This window comes from Oncorhynchus masou, chromosome 9 (assembly GCF_036934945.1).
Source record: "Oncorhynchus masou masou isolate Uvic2021 chromosome 9, UVic_Omas_1.1, whole genome shotgun sequence".
NCBI lineage: Eukaryota > Metazoa > Chordata > Actinopteri > Salmoniformes > Salmonidae > Oncorhynchus > Oncorhynchus masou.
Genome location: NC_088220.1, coordinates 17,238,632 through 17,244,972, shown reverse-complemented (window position 1 = coordinate 17,244,972; position 6,341 = coordinate 17,238,632). Strand labels below are relative to the sequence as shown.

Below are 6,341 nucleotides of genomic sequence, written 5' to 3'. Positions count from 1 at the left end.
GTTATTGATTGCTGTGTTCCTCCTTGGCCGAGGTGTCTAATGGGTGTGAGGTTGTTCTGTATAGGTTGGCAGCATCACTGATACGTTGTACATCCAGGATGAACACACAGGTTGGAACCGTTTACAAAGGGAAACAGACTTGAGCAGAATCAAATGTATGGTTGTAGAATGCTGCAAAGTACAGTAATGTCTGCTGCTCTTGAACATGCCCTTGAGAAGCACCCATAGAACTAAAGTGAGACACTGTTTAAAGGATGTTGCAAGGACAATGCTAATTGTTCAGGTGAACGTCACAACTTTGAATGTCATACAACTTTGCCTTCCTGAACGAAGCCTCGTTCTGCTTTTTGACTTGGCGTCACTGATGCAGGTGTTTGGGAGGTAGAGAGAGCGAGAGAGAGAGAGAGAGAGGGATGGCATGGATGGAGGGGTGGGATGTCCTCTACTCCTATGTCAAGGGCATTATTAGCACAGGCTCCATCAATACTCAACCTCTTGTTGTCAGCCACTGAAGTAATTCAAGCCAAATCATTCATCCTATCTAGTATAATATAGATTGACAATGCTTTCATTTTACAGAATTTGTGCTAAATAATAATATTAGGCCACTTAGAAGAAGCTTTCCTCCCAAGTGACTTACAGTGCAGTGAGTACATACATTTTTTATAAGTAATCCATAAGGGAATTGAACCAACACCCTTGGTGTTGCTAGTGCCACAATCTTACTAACTGAACCACACAGAACTATACATTGCCTGTGTTGTTCTTCTCCTACAAGTTTATTTCCAGGCAGGAAAATGAAAACAACACCCTTTTCTTGTAGACTAGTCTCGCACCTCAACCTTGGCTAATTTGGTTCAGGGTGCAGAGATTTTGTACCAGAGCTACCTAAAGCATAGCTAAAAGCACCTAAACTTTCCTCAGTGAAACTGTTACCAAAGCGTTCCTTCCCATGAACTTTGAACCCTCCTGTCTGTCACAGGTATTACCTAACACATCCATCTGAGAACAAGCAGTCCCGTCAATGTATGCTGCAGTTAGGTCAATGGGGGATACTGGTAGTACTTTTGAGATAAAATATACTTCCTGTAACATGGTATTTGATAGAGAAATATCTTGTTGTTATACTCAAAGATAAATCCTATTAATTGATTTCTGTAAGGGACATGTCAAGCCTGCTTCCTTTATTAACACAACTGCCTGCAAAATATATATTTTACAGAAACCATATAAAATATCCATGTATCCTGTTTTACATAACCTAACAGTGCATGTGTCATCCATGTTGATATGTTGACACTGGAATAAAGGCACTGGAATAAAGACAGTGGGACAAAGACACCTGGATAAAGGCCCTTTGCGCCATGTAAACTATAGCCAAATTAGTAAAAAGAGTATGTATTTATGTGGCTATAAGTAAGCCAAACCTCCTCTTCATCCTGAGTTAGTAGTAAATGGAATCATAACACAGGCCCGGGACACAGACAGTCCCACACTGCCCGCGCGCCTCAGAACACTGATTGGAGACTGGAGATCGATGCTCCTCGCGTGCAGCAGGGGAGGAGAGGGACGCGACTGCACATCCGCTCGTTTACACAGACGCCCCCTTCCACGCGCAATCGGTCTACCCATTTCCCATCGGCTGGACCTCCCCCATGCCTGAACCAGTGAGTGGAGGCGAGACTAGCCTACTGTACCGCCAGAGTCCGAGCGGTGAGGAGTCGCTTGCTGGGCAGATTAGACGGTACCAGTCGGGAAGGACGCGGCACGACGAGGACCAAACAGACCCACGGTCTATGTTCTCCCGCGTGGATGGATGGACCGAGAGAGAATACAACCTGAAACTGCAGTGCAGAACTGGCTTTTCAGGCTACCTTTGATTCAACGCATTTGGTTGGTGAGTGCAATAGTGGATGCCTGATATTGTTGTGAATTTAATGTTATTATAGCTAGGCTGTAGATAGATTTTGCGTTCACAAATTATTTAATTCCATAAAGAACCAAAGACTATATAGCCATCCGATTAATAATCTAGAATCCGATTAAATGGGATAATTGAAAGGATTTCTTTTCAAAATCCCTATCCTTGTACCAGGACAAAAATGCATAGAGGAAAGTGGAAGGGGATGCATGTTTCTTATTGTCGTTTTAGTCTACCGGTGGGGGTCTCGGACTCTCTCTGTCTATTGAGTTAATATGCAGTGTGTGGGCCACGGGGTTTTGTTTCGGGGGTTTTACCCTCAACTGAGCAGAGGGAGAAAAGTGACTCGATCTTGAAAAGCGACCAAGGTCTATTTTGGAGAGGAAGAGAAAAGCACCGGTCTCATTTAACGCGAGCAGTGTCTCCCAACCATCCTGTTGTCATGGTTACTGCTCGAGGAGGTTGGGAGAAAATGTCTGCATCTAGGCTGCGCGCGGACTCTATGTGTGTGAATGAGAGTGAGAGTGTGTGCAGAGCAGTCTGTCTTGTGTTTCTGTCTTTTGTAGCTATTACAGGGTACACATTTTGTGAGTAAAATAGATGTAGGCTACAGGATTGCCCAGTGCTGTGGGTCCCACACTCCTACTAAAGATGGGTTGTTCGGAACAGGTGTCTGATAACAGTCCTCTCACCCCTGAGCCACGAGTCGCTATTATCTTAATTATAGTATTTATCCTTCAAGTCTAAACCCATTGTAATAATGCTTCTTGGGACGTCAAGTCTCCTGTCCTGAAAACCTGAGCTCATTTGAATACACGGCTAAATAACGTTTTGATTCACAGCCCAATTGTTAACCGTCTGTAACTGCTTCTCTTCTCGCAAATTAATTCAGCCCTTCAGTCGAGGCGTCAGACATCCAGACACCCAGTGGCGTAGTGCTGTTAGACGGGTGGGTGAGGGGGTGGGTGAGGGGGTGAGGGGGTGGGTGGGTGGGTGGGTGAGGGGGTGGGTGGGTGGGTGGGTGAGGTGGTGGGTAAAAAAGAAATCTCCATGTGGAAGAGAGAAAAATGTACAGTAGGACTATTATAGCTATTCTCATGCTATTTTACACATTTTGCCATGAAGCTGAGAGAAAAGTCAGCTGTTTTAGAGCTCAGGGATTCTTGAAAGATTGGACAAGCATATGTTGTAGAATAGTGATTCAAATACTTTTTCTGAATATTGACCAAATAATATTGATGGGAGTTGACAAGCTGCTGACAGAGTTCACAAGCTGCTGACAGAGTTGACAACAGACACTCAAAACAGACATATTTTTGCTTCTCTAAAACTAAAATTTCAAATCAAATATTTGCAAAATATGGAAAATGATTCATTTGAAAGTCCCCAATAAAAACAGAACCATTCTATCAGAATGTTCAGCACTCTGGCGGAGTTGATTTTTAAGGAGTTGACAAAAATTGCATTTTTCTTCTTTCAAGTGGTATACACAGTAGCAATTTTGTTTTTCCTCAGTTGCTTTACGACTCTAAAACCTAATTGAATGTAACATATTTGAACCAAAATTCCTATCTTTTAGGAATCACAGTTTTGAGATAAATATTCTTTAAAGTCACCGAAGGCTATTGCAATGAACTACATAAGATAATTGTTCAGTTAGTATCCATTATTGTCCCTTGTTAGAAGTTTAAACACTTTTTTTGAAACGTTTTAAATTGGGATCCTTTGCTCTGGACATTTCCAGGTATAGAGCCGACATTGAAATGAATAATATGGAAAGCATTTCGTAAATTCCCAAAACAAATATTTTCCCTAATAAAATTCCCCTAAATCTAAATGTATTTTTAATATTTTTTCTTTTACCCATTTTTCCAATTGGTAGTTTCAGTCTAGTTCCATCGCTGCAACTGCCCTACGGACTTGGGAGAGGCAAAGGTCAAGAGACATGCGACCTCCGAAACACGACCCTGCCAAGTCACACTACTTCTTGACACACTGCTCATTTAACCCGGAAGCCAGCTGCAACAATGTGTCAGAGGAAACACTGTCTAGCTGGCGACCTGAGTCAGCTTGCAGGTGCCCAGCCCGCCACAAGGAATCGCTAGAGCACGATGGGACAAGGAAATGCCAGCCAAACCCTCCCCTAACCCGAACAACATTGGCCCAATTTTGCACCGCCTCATGGGTCTCTCGGTCACGACCGACTGTGGCACAGCCTGGGATCGAACCTGGGTCTGTAGTGACGCCTGCGCCACTCGGAAGGCCCAGAATGTTAATTTTAAGCTGAAATAAAATAAATAAAATAAAACAAATTTAACTACAAAAGTTTTCTTTCAAAAATCTCTGAGCAAATTTTCTGCTATTCTACAAATGTTTTACATTTTATTTAACCTTTATTTAACTAGGCAAGTCAGTTAAGAACAAAAAGACTACAGACGCTTGAGGCGTGCTTGAGGCGTGTAGTGATATCAATTTGTAAGTCGCTCTGGATAAGAGCGTCTGCTAAATGACTTAAATGTAAATGTAAATGTGACGCCTCAAGCACTGATATGCAGTGCCTTAGACCGCTGCGCCACTCTCTGCGATACATTTTGCCATGAGGATGAGAGAAAATAAAAAAAATAAAAAATCCTGTAATTCTAAACATTTCATAACTCATGAGCTGATCATATTATATCTGGGAGGCCGACCTCTGGGGTGGGGTTGGGGGCCCCCAAAAGCTTGCGGGTCCCCCTGCCTTGTGGGAGATGCAGGAGTGTGTGCTACACCAGTGCAGACACCCTTGCACCAGCAAGTCCCCAGACACAAGACACTGCCTAAAATGCTTTCCAACTCTCTCTCCTACTCACTCTCCTCTCTCTCTCCCACTTTCTCTCCTCTCTCACTCTCCCTCTCGCCAATCTCATCCACCCCTTTCCATTTATTTTCTAGGAAAAAAGTGAATTAGCAGCCAATAAAAAAAGAAAATCGGGGTTACAATAAGATTGATGCCAAGGCATGAATTAGATGAAGTCATTGTAAAGAGCTATAATGACACATTGCAACACGAAGTCTGATCTTGATGCAATAGAAGTGACATATCAGGGTGAAATGCAGATTTTCATGGTTCACTGGGCTGGAGTGGCTAGTAGGGCGGTCTGTATTCATTTGCCTTAAGGAACAATGACATGCGCTGGAGAAAGACTCAATCACCGCGCCAGCAACTGTAGCCAGTCGACTGAAGTGTGTGTTTGTGTGTGTGTGCGTGTGTGCATTCCTGTGCATGTGTGTCTGTGTGTGAGCTTGTGTGTTTGTGTGGCTACTGTATATCTGGATATAATGTCTCTAGTGCGTGCATATAACATTCTGCCTGTGCTGCCTGTAGATACAGCATGCTGCTTGGAGATAGAACATGCTGTCTGGAGATAAACATTCTGCCTGCATATATAACATGCTGCCTGTAGATTCAACATGCTGCCCGTAGATATAGCATGCTGCCTGTATGTATAACATGCTGCCTGTAGATTCAACATGCTGCCTGTAGATATAACATGCTGCCTGTAGATATACCACACTGCCAGTAGATATAACATTCTGCCTGCATATATAACATGCTGCCTGTATATATAACATGCTGCCTGTAGATTCAACACACTGCCTATAGATATAACATTCTGCCTGCATATATAACATGCTGCCTGAAGATTCAACGTGCTGCCTGTAGATATAACATGCTGCCTGTAGATTCAACATGCTGCCTGTAGATATAACATGCTGCCTGTAGATTCAACATGCTGCCTGCATATATAACATACTGCCTGTAGATTCAACATGCTGCCTGTAGATACAACATGCTGCCTGTAGATATAACATGCTGCCTGTAGATATAACATGCTGCCTGCATATATAACATGCTGCCTGTAGATTCAACATGCTGCCTGTAGATATAACATGCTGCCTGTATATATAACATGCTGCCTGTAGATACAACATGCTGCATGTAGATATAACACACTGCCAGTAGATATAACATGCTGCCTGTAGATTCAACATGCTGCCTGTAGATATAACATGCTGCCTGTAGATTCAGCATGCTGCCTGTGGATATAACATGCTGCCTGTAGATATATCATGCTGCCTGTAGATACAACATGCTGTCTGTAAATATAACATGCCTGTAGATATAACATGTTGCCTGTAGATATATCATGCTGCCTGTAGATACAACATGCTGTCTGTAAATATAACATGCCTGTAGATATAACATGTTGCCTGTAGATATAACATGCTGCCTGTAGATACAACATGCTGCCTTTAGATACAACATGCTGCCTGTAGATACAACATGCTGCCTGTAGACACAAAATTCTGCCTGTAGATATAACATGCTGCCCGTAGATATAACATGCTGCCACCTGTAGATACAACATGCTGCTTGTAG

General features: G+C 42.9%; 1 protein-coding gene across 1 annotated transcript in view; it reads left to right on the top strand.

The window, feature by feature from the left end:
* Positions 1-1,720: 1,720 nt before the first annotated feature.
* LOC135545598 (PH and SEC7 domain-containing protein 2-like) overlaps positions 1,721-6,341 on the top strand; it is a 65,098-nt gene continuing 60,477 nt past the window's right edge. Inside the window, exon 1 of the mRNA XM_064973324.1 lies at positions 1,721-1,897. The gene's annotated coding sequence lies outside the window, so the exon portion shown is untranslated. The remainder of the gene's footprint in view (positions 1,898-6,341) is intronic.